Source organism: Trichosurus vulpecula, chromosome 4, assembly GCF_011100635.1.
Source record: "Trichosurus vulpecula isolate mTriVul1 chromosome 4, mTriVul1.pri, whole genome shotgun sequence".
Lineage (NCBI taxonomy): Eukaryota > Metazoa > Chordata > Mammalia > Diprotodontia > Phalangeridae > Trichosurus > Trichosurus vulpecula.
Window position 1 is genome coordinate 300,139,311 of NC_050576.1, and position 25,900 is coordinate 300,165,210.

The 25,900-nt window shown below is 38.8% G+C and overlaps 1 pseudogene; it reads left to right on the top strand.

The window, feature by feature from the left end:
- Nucleotides 1–1,245: 1,245 nt before the first annotated feature.
- Nucleotides 1,246–22,321, top strand: LOC118847142 (annotated as a pseudogene).
- Nucleotides 22,322–25,900: the final 3,579 nt, after the last annotated feature.

A 25,900-nucleotide genomic window follows, 5' to 3' on the forward strand; every position in this document is an offset into this window, starting at 1 on the left:
TAGCAGGGAGTGAGCGAACCCTCCCCTTTCCGGTGGGTTTCACTAGTCTATAGCGGGGAACTTGGGCGGGGGTGGGGACCGGGATCAAAACTGGCAGCCTACACGCACGCACACACTTGAGCTTGTTGCACGTTCAGTAAGTGTGTCTGTGTGTCAGGAGGGGAAAGACAGGGGAAAGCGCGATAACATTTTCTCGTAAGAGCTCCACAAACTTCTGGGAGCAGTGATTTTTTTAGCACCCCCCCCCTCCCCGCTCCCCACCCGGAAAGTCTCCGCCTCTCTCCTCGACCATTGGTTCATAGTCGCCTACTCTGGGAGGGTACTGGTAGCTCGTTGGTTCTCGGGGAGAAAGGTGGCCTACCTGGGAGTTGTAGTCTCAGGTACAAAGAGAGAGACAGACAGACAGAGACAGACAGACAGAAGCAGAATTGAATTACGAGCTGTACTGGATTCTCCCTGGGAACCCAAGCGCTTGGTCTCCCTGATTTAAACAAAAGCGAACAAACTCAGCGGAACAAAGTCAACCTTATTCGCCCCCCAACCCCCAAAACGCTCTCTCCCCCAAGTATTCTTTCCATCTTCCAAACCTTTCATGATAGCCCTCGTTTAACTACTGGCTTCTAAAGCTCTGTCCTCACAACCAACCTCATGAGATGGTGAATAAAGCTTTGTACTGTATTGAAGATTCTGGCACAGGTTACCCCCAAACCACAAAGCTAGAAGTCACTTCACCTCCCTCCTTGCTCGAGGGAGCCTTTATCACAAAGGCATTAAGCATCAGAGGTGGTATTTGAACCTGAGTCTTCAGTCCCCTCCCACTCTTCATTTTCCAAAAGCAGCTTTCCCAAATTCTTTATTAGAAAGACCTGAGTTCAAAAAACGACCTCAGACACTTCACCTAACTTCTGACTGTTTACTCATCCGTGAAATAGGGGTGGTGGTGATAATATCACCTACCTCTTAAGGTTGTTGTGAAGACGAGATAATATTTGAAAGGCGTTTCGCAAACTTTAAAGTGCTAGCTATTTTTACCATGGCTGCTTTACAATCCACTGGAGGGGGAAGGGGTGAGGAGGTCTTTAAAAATAGACAATGGAGAGGTTGATTTTTTTAAAATGCATTTATTCTTCTTTAAAATTATGCCTTTTGCATGAGCTGCCTCAAGTCTGGAGAGCAACAAAAGTCCTATTTGGATGGTCCCATGTTTTCCATTTGCTCGTACCCAAGCAGCAAGATTAAGAGAGGATGTTTCTTCCCTCCTACAACCAGGAGCCCAAACACCCCGCTGCGGCAGACGCAGACGCGGGTGGGGGTGGGGGGCTGTTTCAGGGAAGGGGAGGGGCTCGGAGCCGGGTGACGCGCGCGCTCAGCCTCGCCATGTTCGGAAGAAGTCTGAAGCTGGCACTTCGCCTGCGGGAGAAAAGCCTGCGTAGGAGGGTAAGGGAGGAGGCGTTCCCCTGTCTAGCCTTCCCTTCTCCCCTGAAGCGTTGGAGTTATTCCCGAGGCAGGTTTTGCAGGTCCTCTCTTTGAGCCTCGAGGAGTTTCAAAAACATACTGTACAAAGGTACTGTTCAGTGAACCACCACCCCCCCCTCCGCTTTTAATCCATAGCTTTCCCTCATCTTTTATTATTTTATTCTAATCGTTGTAGCTCCTGGTAAAATTGGCATCATATTAAATTACCGCAGTGATGCAAGGTAAAGGAAATGCCAGCTCTGCGTGGATTCCCAGACATTTTTGTAGCGTGGTGTTTTCTTTACTAGAAGTCTTCCTTTATAGAACCAAATACCCTTTATCCAAATATCAGTATCGTAATTGCTATTACTTGTGTATAAAAGGAGGTACATGTAAAGTAGTATTAGCCCCATGAGATGGGACGTTTAAGAGGGACCTTCCATCCAAGTCACAGGAATAGGGATGAAAGGAAAAGCTATGGATGGCACATGGACTGCTTTAGAGGTTTAACATTATCAAACAACTCTGCTTGTCAGGGTCAATACCCATTTTTCGGTGAAGTTCTGCCAGTTCCAAATGAAGCTCAAGGTTGAAGTAGTCAAAGGGAATTCAGTGGCTCAGGGAAAACTGCCAAGTAATTTTCTGCCTAAGAAACATTTGACCTACACAGAAGTCTAAAATATTTGTACAGATCTGATGTGAATGTACTCTAGTTTATAGATGAAGACAGAATTTAGTTCTGCAAAAAAACAAAGCAAGCCCATTTTCTTATTTACTTGAAAAAACGCAAATGTAGGACTCAAAAAATTAAGGTTTTGTGACAGTTCTGCAGTTTATTAACTGGCACTGTACTTTTTTCTTCCAAAATTTGGTTATTTAAAATGAAAAATTAAAACAGACTACTCCATAATTTATATGTTGCAATCAACATTCAACTTTATTTGTATGGCATTTTCCCTAAGAAAATCATACCCATGTGTGGCATCTAAAGCACTAGAAGGGATAGGCTGTAGACAACCTTCTACACGAGAAAAAAATATACCCATAGTAGAAAGAGCTTCTGAATTGAATCAGGAGACCTGGATTCAAGCCCTGGTTCCCTGTTAACTAGCCTTATAACCGTGGACAAATCACTTAATCTGTCTGAGACTTAGCTTCCTAGTATGTAGAAGGAAGGGATATTTGTACCATCTAACTTGCAGACGTTGTGAGAAAAATGCTTTGTAAATTGTAGTGTTACATAAAAATTACTTAATCAGCAAGCATTTATTAGGCACCTCTTACATGTCTTGCACTGTGCTAGGCACTGGGGGTACAAAAGCAAAAATGAAACAGCCCCTGGACACAAATATAACCACTGGCTGAGCAATCACAATTATTACACAATTCAATGTTCGATCACTTCTTGTTGGTAACTAAAAATTTGCATTGGACCACATTGAAAATAGTTTATGATATCAATTATGTTGGACACAGTCTAAGACTAGCCTTATAGGATAACAAAGAAGATGTCCAAATGAAAAGAATTATGATTCTGGAGTCTATGGGCCTTGTGTCAGGGGGTACAGGGACATGGACCCAGCAGGGCAGCAGCTTCTCCTGCCACCTATTCCTCACACCTTTTCACTCTAATACCATGACATCCTGAAACCTAAAGACAATGTCCTACAGCCAGTAGTATGCTGGAAAGTGTTTAACAACTGGATGGGAGGGGGCTGGACATGGGGGGGGGGCGGTGAGGGGAGGGGGAAGGAGAAAGGTATGAGGAATACTTTTAAGTTTCATTTGCATTATTAACATTTTATCCATCATTTTCTTAAGTCTAGACAATCAACAAAACAATAAATGAAGCCAACATTTGTAACTTTTGCTGATTTTTGAAGTGTAAATGCTTGCACTGAAAATTTAATCTTAAGTTTTCCTTGTCTCCAGCACACCACTGCAAACAGCTCTTTGCAAATTATCATTTGTTGGTCTATCTTTCTTTTTTTCTGGACTATCATAATGAATTAAACAATATTCATTATCTGTTTCCAGGTTTCACAGAATCTGAGAGCTAGAGGAGACTTCAAAAGTCATCAAGTTCAATCTATATCTGAATGAGTTCCCTCAGCTCCCCCGCCCCGTACCCCGCCCCGCACCCCCCCAACCATCAGTCAGTCAATCTATAAACATTGATTAAAGGCCTACTGTTTGCCAGGCACTGTGAATTTGGAACTCAAAATTTAAAAAAGAAGTTAAAAAATTGTTTTTATATGTAATCAAAAAATAAAATGTTATTCTTTTAAAAATCCACCTCCTTTATTCTACAGATGAGGAAATTAAACAGCGATATACAAATATTCATTGATTGTTTTAAATAAATGCAGTATATTGCTATATACTACAATGAAAATAACAACTAGTCTAACAAAGCAAATGGAATGTTTAGCCTACTTAAAAGAACAAATACCACCTTGAAATATAATAGAATTTTTAGAGTCAAAAGGAAATGTAGTTATTGCTTGGAAAACTGATTTTTCATAGACTGTAAAAACAACAAAAAAAGTAAATTTCTATCTGTCCTATGACCAAATTGGTGAGGCCCTTTGTTTTGAAGACCTGAGTTTTGGGTTTGTTTGGATTTTTTTGGAGGCAAGGCAGTTGGCATTAAGTGACTTGTCCAAGGTCACATAGCTAGTAAGTGTGTCAAGTGTCTGAGGCCAGATTTGAACTCTGGTCCCCCTGACTCCAAGGCTGGTGCTCTACTCACTGCCCCACCTAGCTGCCCTGGTGTCACCTAGCTGCCCCAGTGTCCTGAGTTTTTAACTGATATTTGTGCTTGTATAACATCTATCTTCTGCTGAGCTCAATGGCATCGCAAATATTAGCATAAGTATCTCAATGAGCAATACTCTTACATCATGTAATTTGAGCAACTCTAGACAGACCTTGCCTACAAAATCTCCTGTTGCCTGAAATTCCACTACTGAAGGCTTTTTTTCCTTTGACTTAAGAATTTTTCCCTCAAACCCTGACTCGTGCCCAATTAAACGCAGATACAGGTTTAGGAGTTAGTTTTACCTTACAGAAGAGAAGAAAGGAGAGAGGAAGGTTCAGAAGACAAACTTTGACTTTCAGTTTTGCCTAAACTAACTTTTGCCTGTGGAAAAGTCATTAGATATGATCCCCTTCTTACTGGAGTGTGGGGAAGAATGAAACAGAGAAAAGTGATCCAAGTATACATAAATAGTTAATGGTGGTGGTGATGATGATGATGATGATGGCATTTATAATAATATAATTATAAAGTTATCAAGCACTTCACAAACAGTATTTCATTTAGTCCTCAAATACTCCAGTGAAGTAGGTGTTATTATTATGATCATTTTATGGATGATGAAACTGGGGATGAGAAAGCTTAAGTGACCTGATCTTCAGCAAGATCAGTACCACTATTTTCTCTCAAGCTACTATACCCATGATTCCATCTGGGCTCTACAGTCAAGATGGTTCCAAGTCAGAAATATGGCAATTCTAAAAGAAATTATCAGACAACTGAAGTCAATCAAAAACCTCCAGACAATTGATAAATCTATGAAAATGGTGGCAGCCCAAAGTATGCCCATGAGTATGGACTTGGATCTTTTTCTCTTTATAAAAAAGATGATATGAAGGCTCCAGAAGACATGAAGAAATACTTTGTTATTAATGTATCCTTAGATTGAGGCCTTTGTGGTGCTATCCATTCCTTCATTGCTAAACAGATGAAAAATAAGGTAACTACCCTCCCAAGCATCTGGGAAGTAAGCTCATTGGAGTTGGTGACAAACTTAGAGGCATATTCCACTCTGACCAATTCTTATGACCTTTAAGGAAGCAAAGAACATCCCTCCGTTTAGAGATGCTCCAGTCATTGTCCTAGGACTGCTTAATACCGGGTATGAGTTTGATGTAGGATCTACATGGTGTTCCTGAAGTCTGGACACATAGTCAAAAATGCGTATTTTCAAGAAATGAAATGAATGAAATTTTCAACAACATTTTATTTAATTGGAATATTAACAAATAATATCTTCAATATGATTTGTGATGCAAAGGTTGATGCACTTTGCAAGATTCACATGAACTCGATGTAATAACTCCACATTTCCTATGCGTCCAGACTTCAGGAACACCCTGTATTATCTTTCATTGATTCAGGTTTATAATTATAAGAGAATACCCCTGGAAATGCTGAGAGCATAAGAAGCTACAATGATATTGATGCTGATGTATTACAAAACTATCAAGATTATAGTCTGGCAAACATCATCTACTGGACTCTAAAACAGTCTACCACCAGCATGCAAAGTGCAAAGATGACAGCCATGGATGATTCTAGCATAAATGTCTCTGAGACGATTGACAAGTTGACTTTGACATTTAACCATACTCAACAAGCCATCATTGAAAAGGAGTTAACTGAAGTCATTTCTGATATTGCAGCTCTGAATTAACAGGAACCAAGTTTTATCCAAATTCAAAAGGTATAGAAGCAAATTTGTTGTTCAGTGGTGTCCAACTTTTTGTGACCCCATTTGGGGTTTTCTTGGCAAAGATACTGGAGTAGTTTCTTATTTCCTTCTCCAGCTCATTTTATAGAGGAGGAAACTAAGACAAACAGGGTTAAGTGACTTTCCCAGGGTTGCATAACTAGTGAGTGGTTTAAATTTGAACTCAGGTCCTCCTGATTCCAGGGCTGGTACTCTATCCACTTTACCATCTAGCTGCTAAGTGAATTAAATCAAGCTAATTAGTTTAGCCTATTTTTATCCAGAAGAACTCTTGGTCCACTGTGTATACAGAAGACAAAAAATATTTGTAAGTTATATTACAACAAACAAATTACATTTTTTGAAAAGAAAGGTTAAGTGACTTGCCGAGGGTCACACATATAGTAAAAAGCTGAGGCAGGGTTATGAACTGAGATCTTCTTAACTACAGATCCAGGTACTCTAGCCATAGCGATACCTACTCAACACAAAATAATAGGAATATATGTCTCCTGACTGTCCAGCATTTACATGCCTAAGTAAATGCTCTCTTTTCATTCATTATTGTCTTAATTATCCAAATTCTAGATTATCTAAATCTTGCTTTCAAATTATTGGCATCATCATTTCCTATACTTGGCTAACTACTTTGCTTATAGAAACAATGTCTTTATCTTCTCCAACCAGCAGAAGCTAAAAGATAAGGCCTTTTAAGTAAAAATAAATATCCCCTGCATGGAAGAACGTATCAACCAGCAAGCTCATTACTATCCTGACCTAAGAAGATAGCAAACCAACATTGTTTTTTGTGAGGATTTCCTTTAGACCATTCCCTCTATATTAATCTGAAAGTCAACATAGCCTATTTCTAAGGGATCATGATTTTAAGTATTTTGAACTGTGAGAACATGAGAGACACCCGTATTTAAATATAAGTACAGAAACCTCTTCAAAGTCAAATGAAAATTATTATTGGATTTAGCCACACTATGGCTCCACATTACTTACAAGGATAATCAAGAGTTGACTCTATTATTAACGTTACTAACACCTTTGGATGTTATCCCAGGAGATGCTTTACTAAACTGGAATTAAGACTTGAGTGTGGGGGAGGATGATCATATATCTCCTTCTTAGAGCAACAGGAATCTAGGAACCAGTTCTACCACTGGTTCACTCTTCCTAATCACCAATGTGCTATTTTGCATACCCCCACGTTAGTATTAAATGGAATGTGCTTCACTCAGGTACAGGGATTCTTCTGAAAGTAATTCAGTTAAGTTTAAGGGGTTTTTTTCTTAAGTGTTTTGAGCCCTTTAGGTGAAATAGATTCAGGCACGAAAATGTCAAATTATTTTAAAACATTCAAAAAAAAAACCCTGACCCCTTACTACCTTTCTTGTCTTCTTACATTTTAGTTCCTCCCTACCCTGGTCATGTACTCTGCAATCTAATGACACTGGCTTCCTTGCTATCCCTCAAACAAGACTCAGTCTCCAGTGTCTGGGTATTTTCACTGGCTGGTTCCTCATGCCTGGAGTCTCCCTCCTTATCTCTGCCTCCTGGATTCCCTGGCTTTCTTCTAGTCCCAGCTAAAATCTCATCTTGTGTGAGAAGCCTTTCCTGGTCTGCCTTAATGCTAGTGTCTTTTCTCTATTGATTAGCTCCAATTTATCCAGTATGTAACTTCTCTGTACCTAGTTGTTTTGATGTGGCCACCCATAGCAGAATGGGAGCTCCTTGAGAGCAACTACTCATCTTTTGCCTTTCTTGGTATTCCCCGTACTTGGCACATTGCCTCACGTATAGTAACCACTTGATAAATGATTGTTGCCAGACTGATTTTGGTGATACTGATTCCTTTAACATTTTCTAACAGGATGTCAGAGACAAGCTCCAAAAAGATCTTAATAGACTAAAATGTTAGACTGAATCAAATAAGATGAAATTTAACAAAAAAAAAAAGAGGTAAAGTCCCAGGTTCAAAATATTAACTTCACAAGCACAAAATTGAGAACATGTGGCAAGACAATAGCTTGTCTGAAAAAGATCCTGCTGTTTGCCTAGATTTAGAGCCACCATTAGAATATGAGCTCCTTGAGAGCAGGGTATCTTTTATCTTTCTTTGTATCCACAGTCTTGGATATTTAATCAACGTTTATTGAGTGTTTTCGTTTATATGGAGAATGTGTGCATAAATGTGGTTCAGTTCTAACTTTAGTTTAACAACTGTTTGGTCCTTGGACAAGGATTACACAAGCACAATACCAATAAGTAAATTAATATTTAAATTGAATTAATATTTAAATTAATATATAAAATACCAAAATAAACTAATATTAATCAAGTAAATAAAATTATTTTAAATAAAATAAAAACTATGTAATTCTTAGTGCCCTCTATCTCCTTTCCTATTGTTCCACCTCTATGGGAGTGGAAGCAGCCAAAGAGGACTGAGGGTTATTCTGTTTTCTTCTATGTGTCATGTGTCACCTTGTCCAAATAATTCATTGCTTAGTGACCTACTTGCTAGCTATAAGCTGCTCTGTACTTAGCTAGACTAGTCTTTGGACATTAGGCATAACCTGTTCTCAGGACTATATTATTTTGACTTTTAAAAAAAGCAATAAAAGATCAATTTGTTTAGTCTTTTGAATATATACATATATGTATGTGTGTATATGTGTATGTATGTATATGTGCTTATATGATATATGTGTATATGCAAAACATAACAAAAAATCTAGGCCAACACTTTCCTCCATCATTAGTCTCCAATTTGTTCTAAAAAGAACACACACACACACACACACACACACACACACACACACACTCTTAAGGAGCTAAGAACATTTCCCCACAAATGGCCAGGGCATAGACTTAGCACTCAACAGGGTATGTTCTACCATGAGAGTCTGCTATTAACCACCATTACATAAACCTGCAGCTAAGTGGTACAGCGGATAGAGAACTGGGTTTGGAATCAGGAAAACTCATCTTCATGAATTCAATTCTTACCTTAGAAACTTACTAGCTGGGCAAGTCATTTAACCTTGTTTGCCTCAGTTTCCTCATCTGTAAAATGAGCTGGAGAAGGAAATGGCAAACCACTCCAGTGTCTTTACCAAGAAAACCCCAAAATGGTGTTACAAAGAGTTGGATGTTGGATGGACATAACTGAACAAACATAAAACTTCATTATTTTCTTTTCTCTCCTTTCAGACTTCAGTATCTACACATTCTCTCCTTCCCATATAGATTTTTCTGCAGCTCCTCAGAGATAGAAATCAGTTTTCTAAAAGTCTGTTCTGTTAGAAAAGCTTATAAAGAATGGTATTAAAACCAAGACCTTTGATGAGCTGCTCATCTCAGGCATAATGCTTCTTCCTTATAGCAAAAGTCTTGCAGTATCTCAGTCATCTTTAATATCCCTTTGCTTCAGAGCAATGAATGCCTTCTACTTGCTGATTCATTCCTCCCATGGAATTGTTTTCCAGTAATGTGGTTTTCACATTAATCATTTTGTGTATGTGTGTATGTTTCTCTTACTATCCAGAAATAGACTACCTACATTTACCCTGCTTAAAGCACAGGATAAATGATGGGACTAAGAGTGTTGTGGATTTTTACCCAAAAAATATTATGGATTGTTCCCATACACTAAAAATAAGCACGTTGCAGAAAATGCAGTAAGTAGAGAATATCCCTGGAATAATTTTGCAATACTCAGATGTATTCTGCTAGCCAAGTTTTCAACATGGGACATAGTTATCTTTTTCCATATCCCTCTAACGGTATTTCCCTCGTGGCCATGGAAGTTTCTTTAATAATTATTATTAATATTTAAAATGTTCCAAAGTTTGCAAAGTGTTTTGTATACATTATCTTATTTGGACTTCTTAACAGCTCTGTAAGATAAGTTCTACAGTTATCATTATCCCCATTTTACAAATGAAGAAACAGAGGCTCAGAAATGTCAAGAAACTTGCTCACAGTCACCCTAGTCAGTACCAAAGGAAGGTTTTGATCCAACATCTCCCTAAATCAAAGTTCAGTGCTATATATTGGCTCTCCATGAAACAATAGTGGTGGAGATAAGAATTTGGTGGCATGATTGTATTAACACTTTTCTCGTTTGAGGAGCTAATATCAGAATATGTAGGTGACCAAATTAAGTTTTAGCTTTTTAGGGGTGTTGTTGTTGGGTTGGGGGTTGTTGTTGCTGCTGTTTTTGGTTGTTCTGGGGTTTTTTTAATAGTGGAAGAAGATTAAATAACAGGGCAGCTAGATAGCACAGTAGATAGAGCACTGGCCTTGGAGTCAGGAGGACCTGAGTTCAAATGTGGCATCAAACACTTGACACTTACTAGTTGTATGACCCTGGGCAAGTCGCTTAACCCTGATTGCCTCACATACCCCCCCAAAAGGAAGATTAAATAACACAAGAAGGAAAAGTGTATAAAATGACTTCCAACTTTTAATATTAAAAATAAATAATAATATTGTAAGAAGGCAGAATAAGATATGATGAGGAGTCAGCACAACTCTTCTAAGGTTAGTGCTAACACTAAATAAAATTTAAAAAGAAAGTCATCTAACTAGATAATAGCTTGCTTTTATATAGTGCTTTGACAATTTACAAATGGTGTCATTATTTTCCTCATTTTACGTTTGAGGAAACTGAGGCTCAAAAAAAAGAGAAAGAAATCAGTGGCTTTCCCAGGGTCACAAATCTAATGAGTGTCAGAGCTCAAGCTGGAACTCAGGTTCATGTTCTTCCTATTAAACATATAAAAGAACCTGGCATACACCTGTAATCCCTACTGTCAGAAAGGCCAAGTCTGGTGGACTGCTTGAGCTCAGGAGTTCTAAGCTGCAATGGGCTATTCCTGAGGTGTCACTCATGGCCTTGGGCCACAGGCTGCCCCCCAATACTCTGGAGTGCAGCCTGAACCAGATTAAAATGTAATTAGGAAATGTTTAACAAAATAAATAAAAATATAATAAAACATAGATAATGTTAATTTGTGGTTTTCTAGGTCAATAGGTGGCTGGGCTGGGATCTGTTTCTATTTGAGTTTGACACCACTGGGCTATACTCATCAAGTATATTTAGTAAGTACAGGACTATTATAGTGAGCCTCTAGGAATTGTGGGCCATCAGACTGCCTAAGGAGAGGTGACTTGGCCTGGGTCAGAAATAGAGCTCTCTAGCCAATCAGAAAAGTGTAAGCCCATGAGTGCCCACTTCCAGCCTGAGCTGGACAAGGAAACCCAGCCTCGACCCTGCTCCCTCCAAAAAAAACCACATATATAAGAGTAAAATTCCTTAGATATTTCATACTTTCATCATCAGATACTTTATTAGTGACACATAATTTGAAAGACTTAAAAATAAATAATTTTTGGTTATGACAGTGCCCATTTCCCATTGTTTTAAAAGTTGATTTCCTAATGCTTGGTAAAGCATAACTTTTCTATGCTGATTTCTTAGGTTGTAATTTTCTCTTGCCTTAAATGATTCTCAGATTTTAAAATGGCATGCTGGAATGATGTAAGTCTTATTAATTTTCTTTATTACTGCAGATTTTTTAACTTTTTGGCTATGTCAAAAAGGAAAATAGAGGGTATGTTGATTCTCTATCCACTTGGCATTAATATCACTTTTCTTTCTTTATAACTAGGGATAAAACACAAAGATAGCTGCATAGCAAGGAAGGAGAGGAGGCACATGGACAAAAAATGAAGGTAATTATGTTTGTAAAGCATTGACCAAAGAGTTGATAAGTATAATTTTAAAACAGCCCAGTATGTTATTAAAGAAAAAAAAAACCAACTTCTGAGAACTTGCACTAGCCAAAAGTATGATAGTTAATACAGAGAATGGAATTGGATCTCTGCTTTCCCATGGTCTGTTTCCTGATATCATCAGCATTGTTTAAAAAGAGACTCAGTTTGTCTAAAGTACCTGATTACTTGAACTATTCACCTGCAACATGAAAAATAACAACGATCCACTTACTTTTAAGGAAAGCCAGATTCAAAAATAGATATTAGATCTTTCTGAGATTTGTTAAGGTCAGTCCTGGCCATTTCACTTTGCAGAAGGAATAATTATTGATCTATTCAGTAAGGCAAAGAGTGTGGTATTTAGCTAAGTGTGGTATTTCTTTGAACAATAGGGCACCTGCATCCTTAAGGAGATACAATCTATCCAAAGTCAGCCTCATTTGAATCTCTCTCAAAGAACCACCAGGAAAAATATCCTTCAAGCCCATGCAACAATTACAGCAGCCAAGAATGATGAAATTGATAGCCAACTGTAGGAACTCTCTGATGCATTGCCAAACCATGAGCTGTCGATTACAGAAGGTCCTCCTACTAGCCTTGTAGGAAGAGATATTAATCAAACTAGAATGAAAGACACATGAGGAAAGAGATCCGCAAACGAAGTCATTAGCTAAGAGGAAATACCCAGAAAATCAGCTGAACAGTGCAAAAAAGTGTTCTTGCCAACATCATCACAGCTGTGTCTTTTCCAGGAGGATCCTTTGTATGCTTTATTATAAATGTGCCAGAAGATTGGATAATATACCACAATTGTCATCTCTGCTTGCCCTTCCTATTCAAATCCTTCCCACTCTTCAATGCTCATTTCTAAATTCTCCATGAAATCTTCCTAGACTGTCAGCCCACAATGGTCCATCTAATCCTCTATAAAACCTTATAGTCTATTCTATACAATTTAATGCTTGATCACATTCTTTAGATCATTTGTCACAGGATCCTAGCATTAGAGATGGAAGAGACCCTAGAGGTGATGTGCATTAATCTCATCTTTCCAACTAAATTGTCTCTTCTCTGAGGGTAGGGGCCATTTCTTACCTTGCTTTTACATCCCCCGCAATACCTAGCTCAGTGCTGGGAACATAGCAGGCCCTTATTCAATACTGTTGGAGGGACTGATCATATGTCTCAGCATAAGAAAATAATATAAAAGGATTGTGAGAGTGACAGGAGAGGTGTTTCACTCTAATTTCTCATGTAAACCCAATACTGGTTGTGTTATGCTTAACCTAAGTAAAAAGGATAGAATTTATAATGGTGCCAGAAGAAAAGCAGGCTAGGTCAAGAAACAAGGGATCAAATTCCTGGGTGTCAGCAGGCTTGGTGTATTTTTATTACTAGAGGTCAAAATTGTGCCAAGAAAATCTAATTCCTAGCCCAGAAGCACTAACTTAGAAATAATAGAGTAAGTAACCATCCAGAAAGAAGGTGATTTAGCAGTTACAGCAAGCCTTTTTAATATTGTTTAAGATAATGTAACACACTCTACAGATACTCTCTTGTGACTATGTCAGCCATTAGGCTCTTACTGAATAGTTCAAGTAATTTGACATTTCTGAATTTTAACTTGCTTTATTATTCTGGTTCTCAGCATCTTTTCCATTTGTGTCTAAAGTATATGATTTTTTTAGGTAATGCCACAACTTGTTTGCCCACTAACATTCCTTTGATTGCCTACTAAGCCAATTTTTCCAACAGTGGTTAGAGAAAATTTATTCAAGCTTTCAATCCAAAAAGGGCTCCATTGGAGTTTCTAACAGAGCTGCTTCCACTTACTTATTTCCCTCACTAAATCCAGATTATCTGCAACTTTTAGTTACATTATGGTCCCCAAATGGGATGACAGTATGACATTGTGGATAGACATTCAGTCTTGGAGTCAAAAAAACCTGGGTTCAACTCTTTCTTCTGATACTGTGCTGCTATTGTGGGTTGTTTTTTGTTTGTTTTTTCAGTCATTTCAGTCAGGCTCTTCGTGACCTCATTTGGGGTTTTCTTGGCAAAGATACAGGAGTGGTTTTCCATTTCCTTCTCCAGCTCATTTTACAGATGAGGAAACTAAGTCAGACTGGGTTCAGTGACTTGCCCAGGGTCACACAACTAGTAAATGTCTGAAGTTAAATTTGAACTCTGGAGGAGGAATCTTCCTGACTTCAGGTCTGGTGCTCTATGGACTGTGCCACCTACCTGCCTTTATCTGATACTGCATGGGCAACTATGTGGTACCATGGATAGAGCACTTGGCTTGGAATCAGGAAACTGATCTTCCTGAGTTCAAATCTGCCCTCAGATAACCTGCCAGCTGTGTGACCCTGGGCAAGTCATTTGACCCTATTTGATTCAATTTCCTTATCTATAAAATGAGTTGAAGATGGAAATGGAAAACCCCTACAGTATCTTTGCAAAAACAAAACAAAAAATAGCAACAATAAAAATCCAAGTGGGGTCCAGATGAGTTGGACATTACTGAAACAACTCAACAGCTATAAACCTAGAGTAAATCTCTCAGTGCCCCTAGGCAACTCTTTAAGACTATAAGACATAGAACAGCTGTCTATTTGCATGTATAAAGAGAGTTTACTCATTGGGTAGTTCCTTACACTAGTGAAATCGCAGATTCAGGCAAAAATTTTAAATGGCTCCAGTATAAAATTGTCCTGTCCTTTACAAAATAAATACATGTAAAATTACTTGAGGTAATACTTTTACTTAGGTAGTACTTTTACTCCTCTAAAGTTCCATTCTATTTCCTCATCTTGCTATGATAGAGGTGACCCTGAAATCTCAAAGGCTATGCTAGTGTGGCACATAAACATACAACCTTAAATCAGTTTTTCTAAATCTTCTAACTTCATTTTAGAGCAATTTTATCTTAAAACTATAACTGAACCCATTCACATGACTTAGAATGATGTATATTTATTGGTTCATCTATTCTTTCATTTGTTCATTCAACTAGGGAACTCCAAAGAAGGGCTCATAGCTTATATTAAATCCTGGAGATCCTGACCCCAAATAAGGGTCATATTTCTTACTCCCTGGCCCTTACCCCACCCCAGAGTAACTCCAGAGTAACAATCTCTAAAACAGGGCTTAGGTATGGCTCCTGTCTAGGTCTTCCCTATAAGGGCAAGAGTCCTTCTAAAAAACAAAAACAAAACAAAAAAGTATGGATTGGACAACATCATTATTTAAAAGACATCGATTTATTTACTCTACCACCAAAACTGCATAAGGCTCAAAAGACCCAAAGGTCAAAAACAGGAAACTTTTAAAATTGGACCTGTGACTTCTTGGCTCTCAGCTTCTAGTATGAAACTCCTTTTGACAGGGCAAATCAGCACGTACTCTGTAACTCATTGTCTGGAAGAATTGCCCTGGGCAACTTAACTAGGATCACTTAACTAAGGTTAAGTGACTTTAAACAGGGTCTCAGAGTTCAGTAAGTGCCAGAGGGGGACTTGAACCCTAGTTCTCTAACCTTAATGCATCTGTAGGGCTCCTAATAAAACCATAGTTCCATTCAAACAGTTAACATTAGTTATTAATAATTAGGCATTAACATTAGTTATTGCAAAGTTATTTTTATTTATATTTTATATGTTTATATTCATATATAAATACATATTATTCTATTCTCTGTTACATATTTCTATATTATGTATAAATGTGTATTTATATGTTACATATTTATGTTACAAAGTTATCACAAACTTTATCTTCACAGATATAGAACCCAAATATCCCTAACTCCAACCTGACTCTCCATCTTGTATAGCATGCTCTCTCTCAAGAAAAGGAGAACACTCAAATAGTCTATTACACTCACTGGACTACCTGTCCCTGAAGGTAAAAACAATCTTGTAAGAATTGATATTTGGCATTCACCTCAGACCTGCAACGTCTGAGCTTTTCACTAAAGTCCCCATCTCCTAATCAGCCAGGGAATGGCTTTTTTTTTAAATCCTTCAGCTACAAGATGGCCCTGGAAATGTTCATACTACTGAGAAGTATATTAAGAAAACTTTCCTCCCTCTAGGCAGCCGATCTCCCAAATCCAGAACACAGGAATTCTCAAGCCATAAAGTTGCTTCCAAGACAGAAAGCATCAATTTCTCAGAGTCTGTAGTTGCTGACCTATACTCAGGGAAGGAAATGGAAAGGCAGAAGGCAGCCAGACACTCCAGTCCAGTGTCAGATGAAGCTTATGTAACATGTTTATGCTGTGGCCCTACTCTCTCAGGGTCTGACAGACTATATCACTCCTCAGGGTTCTGTGGAAGTCTCTCTTTTCTTTGTCATTGACTTAAGCCCCCCTCCCCAGATGTGTACATTCCCATTTCAGGGGTCCAGTAACCAGCACTCCAGTTACATTTACCATTTAACACTAGGAGGCTTTTTACAGTAGGATTACTTTCTAGAGTAAGAACAAATGGACAAGCATTTCCCCCCAACACCTCAATCTGGGGGTTCATTGTGATGATAGGTTAGGCTCATAATTTAGTTTACTTCCTACTTAGTTCCCACCAAGTTCGTGTCCAAAGGTGGCATTACTGCTAGATGCCAACTGCTCCATGGTCCATACTTCTTGGAGCATGAACGCTGTGATGGCTGCAAAACCTGGCCTGGAGTCTGACTCCCAGATTCTCATGGTTCACCCTCACTTACTCTGAAACTCCCATGGTCTAAAGTTCCGTTCCTGATGGCCTCAGAGGAGGAAGGCCTCACAGCCCTTCTCCTCCTAAAGCATAGCCTCTCACCAGACATCATGATTGAAGGAGTCACTTCCTTCCCAGACACAAACGCAACAAAAACTCAACCAGTGCAGACACAAACTTTTTTGTAGACACCTCCGTTCCCAGGCCATGTAGCGCATGGAAAGGGTCTCCTCCCAACCATTTAGTAGGCCAAGAAAACCAGTTACAGAATATGGTGGGGAGATATACTCTAGTCTCCTCAAGGTACTTCATTCTGAGTCTGCACTAGACCCTCCATTATACAAGGCAAGCATGTGTTCCCACTATCCTGAGCTTATGGTAGAAGCTGCCATTACTATTAGAGGGAGAAAGAGAGAGACATTCCTTCCTCCTGTTTGCTGGTGCAAAGGAAGAAAGTCCAAAAAGAAAGCCCTGAAAGAGAGGGTAGAATCATTTCTATAGCTCTTATAGACTACAAAGAGGGAATTCCCTTAAACAAGAATTTCTGTCTCTGACACTTAACATTTTTCTTTGATGCAACCTCCTCCCCACCCCCCACCCCTCCATCACTGGGAATCAATCAAAGGTTCCCTGTGTTATCTCAGCAAGATGTATGATCCTTTTCAAAGAGCTAGAGTGAATCAGGCTTGATGGGAAGTATCCCTGTCCAGCAAACCAGGAATTTTCCTGATTACCCCTGCTACAAAATATTTTTTTTTTGCCTTTCTAAATTTATCTAGTTCTGTTCCTCTGTACAAATATATAAATTCTCTGGACTCATTCTTCTAGAGCAAGGTAAGCTACATTTCACCCCAAGATTCTAGGGTAGCCTTGAGGGGCAGTGAGAGATTTCTTTTCTTATGCTATTGGCTTGAGCTCTCATTTTGATGTGTTTCTCCCCCCCCCCACCCCCTGCCCCTGGTGGCTGCCAATGATTAATTGCCAATGGAACCCTAGTTCCATTTAACCAACTGAAATCAATTAGTTATTACAAAAGAATATTTAGTTCACAGCTATGGCAAGAACCAAAGTACAAACATTTCCCACCAACACCTGAGGACATATTTTCCCTATACCACTTTGGTCCTTGAGGAGAGTGAGCTCAAAATTAATGCAATATCTGCTATATAGCATTTGCTCCCCCAATTTCACTTCCAAATATGTCATGACCGATGGATCAGTAAGTCCAAGTCTATGCTACTGCTGGCCCAAATCATGAAAGCTAATTGGGACTTTGGTTCTCATCATGTCTTCTGGAAAATTCTGGCATGAACTCCAGCTCTTGGATTCTGATAGCTTCTCTCCTGACATTTTAAAAGCTCACAAGTTCATACCATCTCCCATCTCCTTTACCTTAAACAGAGAAAGGGTAAACAGACAAGTGAAGAGCTGAAGTCCAAATCCATAGGCTACATGTCAGTCTCAACTGGGGAGTATCTGAGATTACTCCCCTTACAGAATTGTTTCTCGCCAGAATGCAAGAAGGAAAAAAGCCAGACTCAGGTTCAGTTCCTGGCTAACTAGTGCCTTTTGAATGTATCCTCATTCTCACTAGGAGGCCAATTAAAAGGGATCTTCTTCATTATGTGTTTAGCAGATTGGAACCAGTTACAGAATATCTATGTGTGCTCCAAATTAGGAGCACAAGCTCCCCATTTTTTTTCTAATTGGGAGATTGCGTCAACCTCCATTTCCCTCACCCCTCACTTTTCTATTACACAAACCCTATCCATCAGCCCATCATTCAAATATAGGGAATCTCTCAGGGACCTACCAGAATCCCATCAGGCTATAAAAATGCACACAACTCCATGACTTTTCTGGGAGGGATTTTTGCAAAAAGCCCTCCAGGAAGAGAGCAAGGTATTTGGAGAGACAATGACTGCTGACCCTTGGGGATTTCCCCATGCCATGCTGCATTGAGTCCTGTAGGGTTTGGGACTCGACAGGTCTTCCTCTTCCCTTCCTACTTCACCCGGACTTGGGATTCTGGCAGAATTTGGTTCTAACAGCTTAGGGAAAAAACATGTTGCCTTCTTCTGTGTCAGAGACTCCAGCCAGGAGCCACCAGAGGATGCTAAGGGCTTCTAGGGCCAAGGAGGAAGGTTTGAGCCAGAGCGGGAAATGCCGGGGGAAATAACAAAGCTTTCTACAATACTCCCTCATTCCCCATGTTGGAACCTGGCTGTGAATATCTTCAGCCTGCCATGCTGTGCTGAGACCAGTGCTTCCCTGCCAGGTGTGCATGGAAAGAAGCTGTCTTTGAAGAGGTTTTCAGTATTTTCTGCTATTTGTTCTTTAGTGCTTTCTTGATATCAAAATGCTTGCTATTTTGAGTAAATTGTTCTTGTTTTCCTTACAATAAGGAGTCACATGATAAATATTGGTTGGGTCTAAAAGGTAAAATTCTAACTAGCCTAAAAGAGGAAATTTGGCAAGCTGGGGCTCTGGAGAATTTTGTGAATAGTTTGAATTCAAAGCTGAGTAGATTCTCAAGATAATAGAAGGGTCCAGGTACATAGATATTTATTAAGGTCTGGTACAATGGCTCTAAAGTCAAGGACCTGCATTCAGATCTTGCTTCTGATGCTTAATATCTTTGTGACCTTGGGCAAGTCATTTAATCTCCCTGGGCCTCAGTTTCTTGATCTGTAAAATGTAAAGATTGGTATCAAATGCTTCTGAAGTCCCTTCCAGCTCTGGGATCTATGATTCTGTGATCCTATATCCAATGTATTTTCTCAAACAGGCATACTTCTATTTGGGTGAGCTATCCCTCCTCTTGTTCAGGTCCTTTCCCAGTCTATCCAAACACCATCTGTTCATAAAGACCTAGCTCCAGGGCCATCTCTTTAGTAAGCCCTTCCTAGTCACCGAAGACCCCATCGATTACTCTCTCCTCGGCAGCATGTCTTTTTTTTTAACAGTAGATTTAGATTTGGGTATCATGTACATAGAAGTGGTAATTGAAGTCATCAATTGCATTGAAGTGGAGTGAATGCAAAGAAGAACAGATTCTTAATGAATATCCATATTAAGGTGTCAAAAAGATGATGAATAGTGAAGGATACAGAGAACCAATTAAAGATGTAAGAGAATCAAAGAGTATCTTATTTTTGAAACCAAGGAAAGAGAGAGGATACAATAAGAGGAAGTGATCAACAGTATAAAAGCTTCAGAGAAGTGAGGGACGATAAAGTCTGAAAAAAAAAAGGCAGTTGGATTTGGCAATTAAGAGGCTAATTTGTTTACCCAATTAAAAAAATGTCAAAGGACACAAACAGGCAGTTCTCAATACAAGAAAGGCAAACTATCACATGAAAAAAATGCTCCAAATCACTAAGAGAAATACAAATTAAAACAGTCCAAAGGTTCTACTTCACACCCATTGGATTGGCAAACATGGCAAAAAATAAAAATGATTATTGTTGGAGGGCACTTTGTAGGATAGCTACACTAGTGCACTGTTGGTAGATCTGTGAACTGGTCTAGCCCTGGAGTGTGGAACCTACAGCCTCAAGGCCACATTTGACCTTCTAGGTCCTTGGGTTTGGCTTTTTGACTGAATCCAAGTTTTATAGAACAAATCCTTTCATTAAGGGGATTTGTTCTGTGAAGTTTGGATTCAGTCAAAGGGCCACACTTGAGGACCTAGAGGGCCACATATGGCCTCAAGGCCACAGGTTTCCCACCCCTGGTCCATCCATTCTAGAAAGTGATTTGGAACTATGGTCAAAAAGTCAATAATGTGGACATACCCTTTGACCCAGCAATACTACTACAAGGTTTATTCTCCAAAGAGATCAAAGGAAGAGGGAAAGGACCTTTATGGGCAAAAATATTCATTATATCATTTTTGTTATAGTAAAGAACTGGAAACAAAGTAGATGTGTATCAATTAGAGGCTGAACACATTTTGCTATACGAACATAATGAAATATTATTGAACCATAAGAAATAATAAAGGGGATAGATTCAGAGAAACCTGCAGAATGAAGGGAGCAACACTAAGAGCTCAATTTATACAATGACACCTATGTTGTAAAGTAAAACAACTTGAAAGACTTAAGAATTACGATCAATAGGGTGGCCAATTGTGACTCTGGAAGATTAACAATGAATCACACTTCTACCTTCTTGACAGAAAAGTGATGGATTAGAGATGAAGGATGAGACATATTTTGAAACACTCTAAACGTGGAATTTTTTTTGTTTGACTATACTTATTAAAAGGGATGGTTTTCAGGGGAAGGAGAGGTATAGGCAGGGTATAGAATAGTGACAGTGAAATTGAAAACAAAGTAAAGAAAAGAACAGTAGTGAAACATTTAAAAATACAGAAGAGAACAGAAGAAAGGTCAGAAGGGAAAACAAATAAGCAGGGAAGTGTTGGAACTATGATGTTAAATTTAATATATACTTTTCAGGAACCAAGCTTTATATAATAGAGGTTCACTGTGTCATATATAATCTTATTTTCTTTGTACAAGGAAATTGTTGATGTTTTCAAGTTCAAAGTAATGAAAAAGATGTTTTTTTTTAAAAGGTCATTGGTGGAGTTCAATTTCATTAGAGTGGTGGAAATAGAAGCTTTGAATGTAATGGGGCTAAGGAGAGAGTGGTTAGAAAGGAGGTGGAAGCATTTATTTTAGACAACTTATTCCTGGAGTTTCGAAAATAAAAGAGGGATACAGGTGAGATAGTAGCTGGACGGTAGAAGAATCAAGAGAAGAAGTCTTCCTTAGCGTTTTTTTTTTTAAATCATGTTTGTGGGCAGATAGAAAAGAGTCAGTGATAAGAGAGAAATCAGAGATACATGTGAAAGAGAGACAGAGATGGATAGAAACAGAGACAGGATGGATGGTCCTGGAGGAGATGAGAGGACCTAAGATCAAAGTACAGGATAAGCCTTAATGAGTAATGAGACTAGGGTTAAGTGTATAATTGACAAAATAAATCTCATTAATATGTATATGTACATGTATGTATATATAAACACCTATGCACATACATGCATGTATGTGTTGGTATTATTCACAACACATAATTCCCTGAGAAATGGAATTGTGTTAGAGAATCAGAACTGAAAGATACCTTAAAGATCATCTAGTCTAACTCTCATTTTATATGTAAAGAAGGTGTTAAGAAGTTTTCCTCTAACTCCATAAGATGGATGGCCTTGGTCTTATAACCTTGGTCTTATAATCCTCTCGATTTGATTAGGCAACTTCTTCACACATTATTGTGGGCCTAACAAAAAACTTCTTAACACCTTCTTTACATATAGATGAGGAAACAGAAGCTCACAGAGATGGAGTGATTTGCCTGGGGTTACCCAGCTAATAAAGAGCTGAGTCAGGCCTCCCATTCAGATCTTTAGATACTTAAATCCAATCCTCTCTCCACCATACTGTGCTGCTTTTCTGCCTTCACAATCCAAGACTTGTTTTTCAGTGGCTACAATATTGCTTCACACACAGTATGTTTTTAATAACATGGTCTTTTAAAAATTGTTTTGTTAAAATTCACTACTAAATAGCACTCTAAGGAAAATCCTTTCCCAAAGGGAAATCTGTTCAACAGGGTTAGGAATGAGATACCATCTGATCTAAATGGGAGTAGCTAGTCAATATAAATTCATCATCAGAATGAATCTCTTAATCACAGGTCATGGATGTGCTTGACGATCAAAGGTCTGCCTTTCTGCATCAGGCATGCTGCCTAGGAGAGTCGGAGATTGCTGGGAAGCAACAGCAGCTGAAGGCTCGTGCACCCATTCAAAAGATGAACTGGGACGAGGATGTGTGAGCCACAAAGTGAGAAGACAAAACTTGGATAGGACCAGCTTCAATCACTCATGTGAAGCAAACATGCATTTAAACATGTGAATGCATTTGCCTCATTTATCACAGAATTTTTACTTTATATATGGAAAATATGAAATCATGATAGAATAGGAATAGAGACTGGACCTCTGATTTCATTGGTATAAGGAATTCTCAGGTTAGGAAAATCTCTGTGTAGGATGAAAAGGTTAAATAACTTAGTTAAGATCATACTTAAAAATGAATTCCTTCTCCTCGGCATCATAATTTATTTATCCACACACACATATATACAAATATATGTGTATATATAAATGTATGTGTGCATGCATGTATACATGTATGTGTATGATATATATATATGTGTGTGTGTGTGTATATGTTTGTGTGTAAGTGTAACATAACCCACACCTGAAAGTCCATTTGCATGGGGGCTCTCCTCACTAGTAGGGATTGATTATTCAATTTTCCCTGCCTTCATGAAGGATGGAGTCTGTAAGAACTTGGGAGAGATCCTATTTTTTGACTTCCTGCTTTCAGAGAGAAGACCATGGTTTTTGACTCTCTTCAGGTCTCTGAAGGGAGAGAAAGACTTTAGGAAGGAGAAGAGTTGGCTTCTTGCTCATGTCCCTAGCCCCAAGTTTCTACACCAGAGATTTTGGGGAATAAAATAAGATAATATTTATTATATTATTAAATATTATATCATTCTATTAATTATAATTGATGTAATTATATGTTAATATAATAAAAAGATTAATAATATATGACATTACATATTATTATAAATATTATAAGATAATATTTATTAAGCACTTTCACAGTGCCTGGTACATAGTAGGTGTTACATAAAGGTTAGTTGTTATTATCGTCATCATCATCAGGGCCACACTGCTAGTAGGTATCTGAGGTCACATTTGAACTCAGGTCTTCCTGACTCCAAGCCTGGCACTCTATCCACTGTGCCACTTAACTGCCCCAATGAGGAAAGTCCTATGCAAATGGACTTTGAGATGTGAGTTTCATGTGTCCATCTGGTATGGGTGGTATGGACTAGAGGACTAATATCTACCAGTATAAGAACTAATCTTCCCTAAAAGGAAACAGTCTAGGTCTAGCGACCCGATTGGCCCCTGTTTCCCTGACACCACTTTTTAAAGGTATAAAAAGAAAGACAAGATGACCAATCAAAAGACATATATGAAAAGTAGTAAAGGAATTGATAGATATCTCTGGGATTCTGCTCATTCCAAGGGAATTTGTGATTTCTACAGGGAGCAGAAGAAATGTCATTAAGTCTGGGTACCATTTCCTCTAGTCCTGGTTAATGGATTAAAATTATACCTATCTGCTCCTCCTTAATTATCTCTGGTCTAGGAGCAAACTGTTTCCCTGATTGCTAGCCATTAGCTAACATTCACCACTTTAGGTCCAAATTCTAGTCATAAAAGACCATCATAAATAGTGAATAGTGAATAAATCCATTTATCCAAGGAGAACAGAAATCAGAGAAATTATACAGATTAGAATATGCCAGAAAAATACAGGAGTGAAAGAACTTTAATGGGAGCAAGATGGGAGGTCTCATCTCAAGTTAGAGAGAGGCCCAAGTGGGGGTTCCCCAGAGTCTTGAGGGAGACAAGTAGAAATCAGGGATATGTTGAGGAGCCAGCTGTCTCTACATATTTGAAGCTTCCAAAGCCTTTCTCTCCCTCCATGTTTCTAGAGTCAGTTCTGATCAGAGAATGGAGCCATATGAGACGCTCTTAAAGACAGAATGTCTTTCTTCTCTAAAATTCTTCTCCACCCCTATCCCTTTGTCCCATGTAGATTCACAGGTTTGCATTTCTCATCAATCTGGAGTCATACTTAAGTAGCAGCATGCAAAACTCACCAGGTTGTACTTTTTGCTGCCTTGCACAAAATGACTTAGAACTTAGCAATTTTCTGATCTACTTTGTGCAAGCATTTTGTTTCCTCATCTATAAAATGAAGGTGTTGTACTAAATTTGTTCTAAGATTCCTCCCAACCAATCCTAGGTAAATTATAAGAGAAGGAAAAACTTTATGAGTTTTGAAAGAGTCAAAGAGCCACCAGAGGTAGAGCATCATAGCTGCAACAGCTTAGCCATCATAGCCTAGAGGAGTGACCTGCTTGAACCTGCCCAACAGTGGATTGATTGGCAGCTGAGACATCAAGTCCTACATGCAAGGAAGATGCTTATTTAGTGATACGAGGTTGGATGGGAACAGGAAGGCTGCAGGAAGCTGAGCTAATGAAGGCCTGTGTTAGAGCAGCAGAAGCAGAATAGAAGAGAAGAATCTGGGAGACATTACAAAGGCTGCAATGACTGGTTTACTATAGGGGAATAAAGGAGACGGGAGTCTGGTATAATAGGTATGAATAAGGGGAATTTTTGTCAGAATCCCTGCAGTCAATGCTTCTGCCTAGTCCTGAAGGGGACACTACACAGACAAGAAAAAGTGGTATCTGCTGCCATGCTTTAGAAGTTGTTTTATTAACATGTTTACATTTTTATATCACAATCACTTTCCTGTATACCCTCCTACACCATGGCACCCCCACACCCTGCCAGAAAACTCCTTTGTAATAAAGAAAAACAGTAAAAAACAACAACAAAAACAACCCTACTAATCAATTCCACTCATCATTATCTGAAACTTGGATTCAGGATGGGTTATTTCATTCATTTTTAGGTTCAATTGCCTTTTTATGCTCCTTTTATGGATGTTATTGTAGTGGATGTTATTGTACCCCATAGCAACCCCACACCCTACCAGAAAACTCCTTTGTAATAAAGAAAAACAGTAAGAAAAAAAATCAACCATACTAATCAATTCCACAACATTATTATTTGAAACCTGGATTCAGGATTGGTTATTTATTCATCTGTAGGTTCAATTACCTTTTTATTCTCCTTTTATGGATGTTATTATAGTGGGCAGCATGGCAAAGTGGATAGAGATCTGGCCTTGGAGTTAAGACCTAGGATTAAGTCTCATCTCTGGTGCATACTAGCTATGGTACCCTGGACAAGTCACTTACCTTTACAGCAAGCCTGGCAACTCCAAGATTACAAATGGCAGAGTAGATGCAAATCTGCATGGGCAGAAGAGCTCCCTATACCGGGGCAGTCATAGATCTGGACCCTCCCCCCAAAAGTCATTTTGTTTTTGGTTGTTCTGGTTCTGAAACCTCACTCTATGGTCAATTAATCAATAAGTATTCATTAAGTATTGTGATAGGGCCCTGGGATACAAATACAAAAGACAGAGAATCCCTGCCCTCTACTATGTCTCATGTCTCCATCTTAACAAGGTTACCTTCCATTCAGTAAAATAAAGATGAGAGGAGGCACCTCCTATGGCACCACCACAGACTTGGAGCGGGGAGAAGGAAAAGGCAACACTAGCTTCCTCTGTTCTGCTTTAAGATTTCACTGACATCCCCAGCTAACTGAATGAAATAAACCGTTGTAAGCTCTTGGCTCTGCTTGTATCTTTCTCTTGATCTGCCTCATTATTAGTTTTGCTGATGTAC